General features: G+C 40.4%; 1 protein-coding gene across 1 annotated transcript in view; it reads left to right on the forward strand.

Annotated features, from left to right (window-relative positions):
• LOC146809107 (zinc finger and BTB domain-containing protein 16-like) overlaps positions 1-12,905 on the forward strand; it is a 435,238-nt gene that overhangs the window by 32,050 nt on the left and 390,283 nt on the right. Inside the window, exon 2 of the mRNA XM_085615909.1 lies at positions 3,622-3,876. The gene's annotated coding sequence lies outside the window, so the exon portion shown is untranslated. The remainder of the gene's footprint in view (positions 1-3,621; positions 3,877-12,905) is intronic.

Consider the following 12,905-nt stretch of genomic DNA (forward strand, 5'->3'; position numbering starts at 1 on the left):
CATCCATGCCTATATTCATCATCCATTCACCGAGGAGGTACATATGATTAACATCATACCACACATGGGTAATGTTAGTCATGGGTATTTCGACTTATACAAGTGCAGTCTCACCTATTTTGACCTGCTTGTACTCACAAACCACTCCATTCCATTAGAAGGTAGCGTGCATCATTGTGGTGTGGGTCCTGATGGGTCTGACATGCTCTTTGAAGGGAGGTCCTGCTGCCGTGGAGAGCCAGTGTTGAGAGACTACACCATTTGTTCGCATTTAAAGAAGAACGGGTTAAGGATTTAGGTGTAGGGTTTATGGTTGAAAAGTTGAGGAGTGAGTTGTGAAGGATTGAGAGGCGAAGGGCTAATGATTTAGTAGTGAATGGTGAAGGTTTTAGGGGTGAAGGGTGTAGGTATGAATAGCTAAGGGTTTAGGGGTCAACAGTTTAAAGGTGAATGGTTTAGGGGTAAAGGGTTTAGAGCTCATAGTGAAAGGATTTAGGGGTGAAGGATAAAGGGTTTAGGGGTGAAGGGTTAAGGGTCAAGTATCAAGTGCTTAAAGGAGAATAATTTATAGGTGACAAGTTTAAAGGTAAAGGCTGAAGCGTTTAGGCATGAAGGGTGAAAGGTTTTGTGGCTAAATGTGAAGAGCTTAGAGTTGATGGTTGAAAGGTTTAGGGGTAAAGGGTGAAGTTTTTAGGGGTGAACGGTCATGGGCAAAATGTTTAGGGGTATAGAGTTTGTAAATGAATTGTGAAGGGAGATTGCTTTAGGTGGGGAGGGAGTTTGAGGGGTTGATAAAGATAACACAATTAAAAATGAAAATAAGGGAATTACCAATAACCTGTGAAAAAAAAGATAATGTAAACGTCTCATTGGAACTGAATGCATGATGGGATGGTGACCATAACATAGTAGCAAGTATTGGCAAAGCCAATAGGTCTGGCTTTCAAGTGCCAACAATTGTAAACTCAGGTATACATGGAATCTATTTGCATGCATTACATGCACATATATTGTTTATCACATTAAAGCCTATCCTACTGGCTATTTCAATGCTGGGAAAACAGCAAAAATATCAAACGGAATGTGACAATCAGCATAGTTGAGTTTATTTTTCAGAATTAGAAAACTCACTTGTGCATTCTAATGAAAGCACTTACTAGAGTGCGGAATGATACATCGCCAGCTGATAGCATGAGGTGAGAGAGATATACTCCTTTGGACAGAGCCGGGCCAAAGACTACTTATGCATATTTTAAAGAATTAAAAGGCTGCGCTGGCAAACCAGACCTAAAGATGGAAGTTTATCTTACCTAGGTAGGCCAATATTAGGAAAAAGGTAGAATAGTAATGCACAATATTTGGTGTGTTTTGTCATTCACTGAATGTATTCCTAAAAGTGCTTCCACCGATGCCCTAAGACGTTCTTCTAACTCATAAAAGAGGTAAGCTTTTCTGTGATACTTGACGCCACTAAGGACCTAATAACAACATCTCTGCTATCACACAGTAACTCCTCCAAAATGTTCCCAGTAGCGGGGCGATTGATAACTGCGGGGATGGAGATATTGACAGAATAGCAGGGATTACAAGTGGGACCCTGAGGGAGACCTTAGAAGGGAGGAATTTCCGGAGAACTGATAATTTGATTCCTAAGTCTTCCCAGAATTGCAACCTTAGGCTCCCTCTGCTTTTAGAAGAGAGCTTCCCTGAGTTAGCAATAAGAGGTAGAAAGGATATTGTAGGGTTCAAGAAAGAGAAGAATTAAAGGGATAGTAAGGGGCTTTTGGGGTTTAGGGAAGGGTAGCAAATGCTTTTTAGGGTTCAGGAAAAGCAGCGTTAAGGGGTAGGAAGGGTTTTTAGGGTTCAGCGATGGGTAGAGTTATTGGGTAGTAAGTTTTGGAGGGCTGAGGGATGGATAGCATAAAGGTGTAGTAAGGGTTTTTATGGGTCACAGAAGGGGTTGTAAGATGTTTTGAGATCAGTGAAAGGTGGCTTTAAATTGTAGTAAGTGTCTATTAGGGTTGAGGGAGGTGTAAGATTAAAGGGCAGTAAGGGTCTTTATGGATCAGGAATGGGTAGCGTTAAGGGGTAGTATGAATTTGTAGGTTTCAGGGGATGCTAGCAGTAAGGGTTAGGAAGGGTTTTAAGGGTTCAGTGATGGGCACTGTTATGGGGTAGTGAGGGTTTTTAGGGTTCAAGGAAGGATTGCGTTTAGGGGTAGTTATTTATTGGTATGTTTTCGACCTTACAGCCTTAGGGTGGTCTTCTCCCAACTTGTTGCCTACCTCCTTCCATGTTTGTGTACTCGTTTTGCTGGCTTTATGACTCTGCAAACTTAACCATTGATGACCAGTGATAAAGTGTCTGTGCTCTCTCCCCTAAACATGGTAATATTGGTTCATCCCCAATTGGCAAATTTAATTTACTTATAAGTCCCTAGTGCACTACATATGCCCTGGGCCTGTAAATTAAATGCTACTAGTGAGCCTGCAGCACTAATTGTGCCACCCTCATAAGTTGTCCCTTAACAATGGCTCAGGCCTGCCATCGCAGGACCTGCATGTGCAGTTTACTGCCACTTCAACATTGCATTTTAAACTTCTTTCCAAGTCTTAAACTCCCCTTTCATTATATATAAGTCACTCCTAAGGTAGGCTCTGGGTAACCCATAGGGCAGGGTGCTGTGTAAGTTAAAGGTAGGACATGTACTTTTAATCTTTACATGTTCACATGCACTTTTAAGATTTACATGTTCTGGAAGTGACAAACACTACTGTGAGGCCTACTCCTCTCATAGGCTAGAGGCTAGCATAGGGAATTCCTTAAAATCTCTTTAAGCTGTAATTCCTAATTAGAAAGGAGTAGCTGCATTATGTTTTATATCTTTGGAATGGTAATAATAAATCATCTTTACTGGTAAATTTGGATTTAACATTACTGTTTTAGAAATGACACTTTTATTAAGTGGGCATTTCTCTGCTTCATGTGCCTTACAGCCTGTTTTCATTAAACATCTGGGCTGGAAGGCAGCTACACTTTGTGCATTCCCTCCAGACAGCCACAAACCCATGAAGGCTAGATGTGGCTCAATACCCATCTACATACATCTGCATTCCTGGGTAGAAAGAGAGAAAGGGCTAACACTTACACTTTAATATGTAGAGGCCTGATCTCACACAAAGGACTGATTACCCCCCACAGACAGGCAAGACTGGTTTGAGGGTTACTTGTACACTTCAAGACCACTCTTTGAAGTTCCCCCCACTTCAAAAGCACATTTGGGTATAAGTATCGGGTCTCTGACCCCACCAAATCATACATTTCTGGACCTACACCTGAACCTCTGTCAGAAGAACTGCTTTTCTGCTCAAAGGACTCAACTGGACTGCTAATTTGGAAGGCCAGCTTTTCTGTTTGTTGTCCTGCTGCCTGCTGCTTTCTGACTCTGCTGAAGGAGAGCTGGCCGATTTCCAAGTGAGCTCCAAGGGCTTGTTAGCTTGCCTCCTGTTGCTTGACACTCAGTGATATTAAAGTCTCTACCCTTGCTCTTGTGCCAGGCTCACTGGAAGTGGTCAAGATAATTGCAACACTTATTTTGATGCATCTCCGTTCTGCTTGTAGGAGAACTGACACATCGACCCGTTTGCTGCAGTAAAATCGAAGCATCGCCTCAGAACCAGCATTTTGCTTTCAGAGACACCAGACAGCATTTCCCCGCCCCTGCAGCTTGGTAAGATTGAGGCATCCCCTCTACTGCATGACGAATCCGGCGCATCGCTCGAATGTTCTCGACTCCAGCACCTGTCTTTGGAACTGACACATCTGCTTCACTGCGTGGAGAAGATCAGCGCATCTCGCTGCTTGCAACCAGGAAAGGTACTTTGTTTGCCGGGACCTGTGTCGGTACTGTAGCCAGCTGGCACTCCATTGTGGTTGGCCCGAATTTTGACTTTGCCCTGGTCCAGTGTGACATAAAGTAACCTTTTTAGTGCTATCTGCTTCTAAGCGCATTACTGCAGTTAGTTCTTCAATATTCAATATCTCGACTTCTACAAATTGGATGTTTGTTGTTTAGGTCTTGATTTATTTATAAAGTCATACTTATTTTTCTGAACGGTTGTGGAGTCTTTTTGTGGTGTATTCACGGTGTTATTGTATGAGCTATTGCACAAATACTTAACACATTGCCTTCTAAGTTAATCCTGCCTGCTCTGTGCTAAGCTACCAGAGGTTTTTACGTGTTCAGGGAAGGGTTGTGTTAAGGTATAGTAAGGAGTTTTTTGGCTTCAGGGAAGGTAGCATTAGGAGTAGTAAGGGTTTCTAAGGGTGTATGGAAGGTGTCCCTAAGGGGTAGCAAGGGATTTTAGGGAAGGTGACCATTCACAGGTGGCAAAGGGATTTTAGGGTTCAGGGAAAGGTAGCATTAAGAAGTACTCAAGGGCTTTCGAGGTTTAGGAAAGAGGAGCATTAAGGCTGTTGTAAAGAATCTTTTGGGTTCAGGGATGGGTAGTGTTAATGGGTAGCAAATGTCTTTAGAGTTCATGTAATTTACTATGCCCACTCCAGTGGGTGCAACAGTAGGGAAAGTGTTGGATTGCAGAGGGGTAATATTTACTATTCCCACGCCAGTCAGTGCAACAGTAGGGAAAGTTTTGGATGCGGAGGCTAAAAATGTGCTATTCCCACTCCAGTCAGTGGAACAATAGGGAAAGTGTTGGTTTGCAGAGGGTAACATTTACTATTTCCACTCCAGTCATATTAGAAATTAATACAAATATTATTTTTATCAAAATACCTAACTGTATTGTCAAAATAATACCAACCAATAAATATAATATTATTTGCAATTAAAAAGCATAACACAACTAACACATACAAGTTACTCTTTTTAATTTTGTAATTAATTACATAACTTTCTACCCTATACCTCTACAAGCTACACACCACACATCTAAAACTTATATTTAAATTATAATATTTACACATTTTACATAATTAAATATCTATTAAAATATTAATGCAAATTAACCACTGATAAAAACAATTACATTTAATTACCTTTCCACCCTTTAGCTGTACAAAACAAAAAACCCACAACTAATATATACATTTTGAAAAATTGATCAAAGAATTTACATAATTAATAATCAATTAAACAATTAGGCCCTAATTACGATGAGACCGCAGGTCAGAGGCTTTACGAGTTTCATCGTGGGTTTCACTTTCGGCCGCCGCATTTAACGAAGCAGGTGGTCGAAAGTGAAACCGGCCAGTCATTATTGCTGGATTCCGACGGGCTCGAGGAGCCCGTCGACCAGTCGGAGGCCTGCCTGTAAACCCTATGGATGGCGTTTCCACCTTAAGGGATTACGATGTTAGATTCCGACAGGCTTTCCATGTTGGGCTTTCCGATATGGAAAGCCTGACGGAAACCAACATTGGGGGTCCCTTCCAATTGGGGGCTGAGGTGCCTGCCACATGGTGCAGGGATGAACAGATTCTCCCATTTCTCTATGGGAGTTTGTGCTATGGCCAGTTTACGGCTGCAGCAGAAGCTACAATAGAGAAATGGGAGTATGCGACCGCACCATGTGCAGTTGCATTGTAATGCTCTGGTCGGGACCGCCATCAGGAGGTCGGTCGGTCCCGATTCCGCAACGGTGTTGGGCAGACGTGAGTCCGCCCAACATTGTAATTAGGCCCTTAATATTACTTATTAACAAAGAATAAATTAATTATATTTAATTGACTTCCCACACTTTACCTCTACAAATACAACTCACACATATAACCTAAGCAATATTTTAATTGCATATTTAATTATCATTTAAACAATTGTTAAAAATTAACAATATTTATTAATTATTCTAATTTCCTACATATCCTTTACCTATACAAAAATCACAAAACATCCTCAAACAAAAATATATATTACACAATTTACATAATTATTTATCAATTAAACAATTATTTATAATAATACATTATTTTGAAATAATTATAAATATTTACTTCCCACCCTGTACCCATATACAACCCACAACTGGCATGTTACATTTAAATAATAAAATGTATACAATTAACATAAATAATTATCAATTAAATAATTATAAATAATAACAAACATTATTATTATTAAATGTATGTATGTGTGTATGTGCGGTCTTATATAGCGCTCAAATTGCCCTTGGGCATCTCGGCGCTTGCATTGGGAACCCGTCCTGGTTTTTCCCTGTGAGACAACCCGTACTGGGCATCCCCAAGGTGAAAGCCAGGCATCCCACCGCGGGGGGCCGTTGTGGAGATTAAGCAAGCTTGTTGCCCAGAGCTGCATAGTGTGAACTCGTGCTTAGAGAAGGCACCGAAGCGAGAATTATCGAGTCCGTGGACAATTGGGCTCCAGACCCTGCCGCGTCGGGAATCAAACCCTGGTCCCGGGTCTGACCTCTGCTTCAGGGTATGCCTCCTCTAACCAGCGAGCTACACTTCTCCACTAAATTATAATGAATTAACTTCCCATGCTATACCTCTACAAAACACAGAATCCACACCTCAAACGTGATTTTTTAATACTATTTACGTAAATAATTGGGCCCCCGGTTCCAGTCCCGTGGTCGGATCACTTTGTGGTTCCTTTTAGTGCCTGGACGCCTCACTCTTATTTACAAGAGAAGCTGGGCACCAGGAAAAAGCATAGGAAGTGGGCTAAGTTTTCACAAGCTAATTTCAATTTGGCCCTTCTACAATATCAATATCTACCTGGCGGCACAGATATTGATTTGGCTTGTGATGCACTGGATAAACGTATCATGGAGTCATTAGACAGTAACGCCCCATGGTCCTCGAGGACGCCTGATAGACAACTTAAATCTGCACCATGGTTTAGCAGTGAGCTTTGAATAGCCAAATCAGCCTGTAAACGCCTTGAAAGAGCATGGAGGAGAGATTTTTAAGATCTTAGGAAAGGGGAATATAAATCCAGCCTGAAAATCTATCACTCTCTTATAAGGCAGGCTCGGGCCGTTTACTACAATGAGAGGATTGAGATAGCGGAGAACTCTTCAAAGGAACTCTTTACTATCTTTAAGGAGATCTCGTCACTTGCCAGAACCACAGCCCCGGCTACCAGCTCTGTGGACTCATGCAATCTGGTGGCCGACTTCTTTGCGGAGAAAGTGGGAAAGATTTATTCGACCTTCCCTGATGCAGCACGTAACGGTTGCTTGGAGGGTGAGGGGACGCCCAATTTAGGGGAAGCAGAATGTCTTTGCGAATTTGTTGTTCCCTCATGTGATACTCTCAATTGCGTAGCCTTAAGCATTAAGTCTGGCTCACCCAGAGACCCTGCGACCCCTAAAGTGCTAAGAGGGAGCCTTGAGATACTTTAGCCCTATATCAGGCACCTTCTTGAGCTCTCTTTTACCACAGGAACTGTCCCTACAAGATGGAAAGAGGCGATCGTCCCCCCATTAAAAAAGAAACCAAAAATGTCAGCATGAGCCAACTGGAGAACCTACGTCCAATTTCACTGCTGCCATACTTTGCCAAAATTGCAGAGAAGGTGGTTAATACCCAATTGACAGCTCACATTAGTAAATACAGCTTACTTCACCCCACTAAATCGGGTTTTTGAACATCTTACTCCACCGAATCGGCTCTGCTCCTCTCCACCAAAATCATCTGCACACATGTAGATGAGGGACAAACCGTTGCCTTAGTCCTACTTGACCTCAGTACCGCGTTCAACACTGTGGCTCATCCAACTTTACTTCAGCGCCTGAGGAAAGGAGGTTTGGCAGACCGAGCCATGGAATGGCTGAAGTCCTTATTAAACGAGCGTAGTTTCCAGGTGTCTCAGGAACCTTACTATTCTAAAAGTATCAAACTGAACCAAGGGGTCCCACAGGGCTCTACCCTCAGCCCCACCCTCTTTAATCTCTACATCACCCCTTTGGCAGAGATTATTGAAAAAATTGGGGTCAGGGTTGTGTCTTATGCTGATGACACACAACTGGTGGTGTCCCTAACACAAGATCATGAGAAGGCAGCCATCAATTTTTCGACGTGCCTACAAGAACTGGCGTCTTGGATGGCTAACAACTGCCTTAAGCTTAATGGTAATAAAACTGAAGTTCTTGTGATAGGTAAAGCTCCCACAATCTGGTCATCAGCATGGTGGCCTCAGACACTGGGACCAAACCCGTCCCCCTGTGATCAGGTAAAGAATCTTGTAGTGTGGTTGGATTCCAAGCTTTCCTTTGATAATCACACTAGGCGAGTGGCGGGAAAATGTTTTGGGGTTCTGCGAGGTCTCTGGAAGACCTTGGATGTACTGCCAATTTCAGCAAGGAAAACTATGGTCAACACTTTGGTGACATCACGCATGGATTATGGGAACACCCTTTATTTGGGAAATAGCTCCAAATGTGTGCAGAGACTCCAATGCATTCAGAATGCAGCGGCTCGTCTCGTTTTAATGTTACCCAGGAGAGCCTCTTCCAACAAGGCCCTGGCTTCCCTTCACTGGCTCCCGGTAAGGGAACAAATTCTTTTCAAAGCTATGTGTGTGAGCCATCGCATTTTACAGAGAAAAGGACCCACCTATCTGCATGACTTTCTTACCCCATACTCTCCGACCTGCTGTTTGAGATCTAACGGGACAGGGCAGGTTAGCATTCCGATCATTAGGAGAGCTAGAATGGGTTGCCGCTCCTTTCGTTTCCTAGCTGCCAAACATTGGAATAAACTCCCCCCGGGGCTCCGGCTGGAGTCTGTAGAGACAGTCTTTCGGAAAAAGCTAAAGACCTGGCTCTTTCCATCTTTGAGTTCTCTTGTTTAATCTCTTCTCCTTTCCTCTGCCTGGAACCTGATTTGTGCCGCAGCGCGAGGACACACTAGTAAGTGTAACAAAGCGCTTCATAAGCTTGTTATTATTATTATTTAATTACCATTTAAATAATTATTAATTAAAAATTAATGATAAATTAATTATAATTAATTTACTACCCAACCAATCCCCTTATAAGACCCACAACCCACACCTAAAACTTACAAACAAAAAATATTAACTATACAATTAACATAAATAATTATCAATTAAATAATTGTTATTAATTTAAAATATTTATTACTTAATTATAATTAAGTTACTTCCCACCCTAAACCCCAACAAAACCCACAACCGGCACCTGAAACGTAACCCAAAAAAATATTAATTATACAATTAACATAAATTATTATCAATTAAATATTTAATATTAATTGAAAAAAATTATTAATTGTGTTTAATTAATTTACTTCCCACCCAATTCCCCGGTAAACCCCACAACCTGAGACGGTGGTATGAATAAAAAAATAAAACAATATCATTAAATGTAAAAACTACTATTAGTTTACAAACTATATTAAAAAACTAACAATATTTAAACAAACATTTTGAAACATATATAATTGACTTATGTATTAAAATACACAAAAATCTTTCTGTGTCACAATATTTCAAACTAGATAATTGTGTCAGTCGAACTTACTGACTCGATATTTTGTCTGAATACCGGCGAAGGCTAAGCAAAGTTGGTCACAGATTAAGTATACAGTGTGTGAACTGCAGGGAGCCTCAATAGTATAAGTAGAGATATACATCTGAGGGGAAAAACCTATGTTGAACATTAACAGAGATGAGAGTAGAAAAATTCATAAAATTCTAAAGATTGAAGAACTCTCAGATTCACCACAATCAAAACTGGGGGAAAGTTATTTGCTTGACAGAAGTGTGAGATTTTTCTGGAGTCGCCAGATGTTTATGAGCAATAGCTATGATTGGTTTTGTCATTTAACACTAGGGGTACTGAGCTGTGTGTGCTATGGCTCTCCAATTACAAAACAATAGCTTTCTGCGTGTGCATTTAAATCTTACTCCACAAGGTTGTAGTTTTTAAATAAGTTTCTAAAGTGTAAAAATATTGGAGAAAAAATATTATTAAAGATTGTCAGAATGCGCTTTGCAATCCGGATCACATGGGAGCGATGTGTGCTACCACACATCTCTAAACCCACTGCCAACTATACACTGACAATATGTTGGTTAGAAGTAGAACCGGGAAAAAGGAAATTGGATAACAGAGAGAAACAGAGACACTAGATGTTGTCACTCTGCCTGGTTGCACATTTGGGCATGGTCTGCACTGAAAGAGTGTTGATGTCTACAGACAAGAGAAAGCCTATAGTGAAGTTACCAATCTTCAGCACCTAATTTCTAATGTTTAATTGCATATACCTTCTAATAATATCAGTATTTCCATCTCTCTGTGTCTGATGAAACTCTATCTTCCTAAAGCTGAAGTACAATTGAAATCTATGTAACATGTGCAGGGAGTATTCTGAGCAGCTATACACTTCTTACTACCGACAACTAAATTCAATGCTTGACTAATAAGTTATTTCATTCAAAGCGTTTTCCACATGATAGGTTCATAAACATCAACTTAATAAATGCACATAAGTATTGTAGGGTTAATCGAACAGCAGGCAATAATTCCACCCATGTTATGTCCTCTTAATAACATATGTTTCTGAAAAGAAAGAATATCAAGGTCTGTGCAAAGAGAAGGATCCATTTTGTTCCTTTCATACAAACAACTAAAAGCCTTATTACGATGCCCGCCAACACCGTTGCGGAATCGGTCCAACCGACCTCTGGTCGGCGGTCCCAACTGCAGCATTACAATGCGACCGCACATGGTGCAGTCGCATACTCCCATTTCTCTATGGGAGCTTGTGCTGCAGCCATAAACCGGCCGTAGCACAAGCTCCCATAGAGAAATGGAAGAATCTGTTCATCCCTGCACTGCGTGGCAGGCCCTTTAAGGTGCCTGCTACATGGTGGAGGGAATAAGAGGGGGCAACTGTATCCAGTTCATTCTTTCGTTGACTTCCAAAAATAAAAAGAGTATAACATTTCAGAGCTCTGACAATAAGGTCTCAGCTGCAGAAGTTACATATCTCCATGGTCTAGCAAGGACATTCTGGATCCCAAGGAAGGAAAAGGATTTCTAGATGGCCGCAACAATTTACAAGTCTTGTGAGAGCCCTATGACTCCATGAGAAATGGAGTCTCCCATAACTTTGTGAGAGCTCTATGGCTCCCTGGGAAATGTAGTCTCCCTTTAATTCCTTGTATCTTGTGAGCACATTTATCAGAGACACAAAGCCTGTTCCCTGGTGTCATTAACACTCGGCGCACACCACCAGATTGTCCTACTTCTGAAGGTATGTGTACTCATGCAGTTCAGAATACTGCATCTCTGCCCAAGACCATCACAGGTAGGTAAGAGCAGGCTAAGATCATGACAAAAATATTCATATAATAAAGTGTAAACATATTGTAAAATATGTTATTTACACAATATTTTACTACAAATAGTTTTAGGTACATGACATACAAAAATAGTCAAAAATATTTTACTATGAAATAAATAGGTTAATATTTGGAGATACTCTAATTATCTTTGTGTTAAAAATAACTTTTTTATTTTTAAATGCATTAGATTATGCTACACTATTTTTATTTTAGTCCATTTTCAGTTCTATAAGCTTTTTAAATTATCATCTGTTCTCATTAAATATTGTTTTAAAGGGATTCTTTTTTCATTAACCATTGTGAATGTTTGTATTTTGTTTTAATATTACTTGTAAATAATTTGTTTTGGTAAACATTTGCAATAAGCTCAAAATTAAATAACATATTTTCTTTTTATTTAATTTTTTTCATTACTGTTATCTTAAACCTACATATGATCTTTTAATGTTTCATTATATCAAATGTTTAATATACTAATGTATTTGCAATACATACATTTTAAGTAAAAAGTGCATAAATGCACAAATATTGTGTAAAGTGGAAAAATGAGCAGGTAAAATTAGTTTTTCTAGCTCCTTCCCCCTAAACATGGATGATGGTGTAAAATGGGGATATTAAGATGCACTATTAGAATTCCAGCCCACTTGAGGGTGTAAAATGTAACTTTTGAACTCTAGCTCCTAATATGTTTGGAAAAGTGCAAAAATTGGGGAGGTTATAATTTACTAATCACACTCCAATCCCCTATTCTCTGGGAAATGTCAACAAAATTGAGGAGGGGGAGTTAAGATTAAATATTCTAACTTTGGTCTCACAAATTATTGGACAAACTGCAAAAGGTAACATAGATAAACTTACTATTCTAACATTAGCATAGCATACCTTGAGGGGATTGCTAAAATGTTTACTTTTCTAACCCCAATTCCACAAACATTGGGAAATTGTTACCATTTAGGAGGTTATAGTTTACTATTTGCACTCCATTCCCACTTATATTTAGGAAATTGGAGAAAATAGGGCAAGGTTATAATTTGTTATAATTAGCTATTAAAACTCTTGCCCCACAAACATTGGGCAAAGAACCAAACTTTAGGAAGTTAAATTAACTATTCAAAGTCCAGTCTCACATACTTTGGAGATTATAATTTACTATTCTAACTCCCAGAAACACTGGACAAAGTACAAAAATGGAGGAGAGGGCTAGGATTTACTGTTCTAAAGTACATCCTACAAACATTGGCGAAAGTGCAAAAAATTATTGAGTTAAATTTACCATTCTAAGGGGCTCATTATGATGGCGGGCGGACATCAGACCGCCTGCCATCATAATGGTGATGGGACCACCCACCAGAAGCGCGGCTACCCACCAGTGCAGTTAGGATGCGCCCGCCATACTGACGGGCGCATCCTGGCCTTTTAACATTCGAACGAGGCTGCTGGCTGCAGCACCATCCGCAATGTCAAAAGAGCATGCACAGTATTTCCCTGCACCACGTGGCAGGCACCACGCAGTGCCTGCCACATGGTGCATGGAACTGCAGGGGGG

This window comes from Triturus cristatus, chromosome 7 (assembly GCF_964204655.1).
Source record: "Triturus cristatus chromosome 7, aTriCri1.1, whole genome shotgun sequence".
Classification (NCBI taxonomy): Eukaryota; Metazoa; Chordata; class Amphibia; order Caudata; family Salamandridae; genus Triturus; species Triturus cristatus.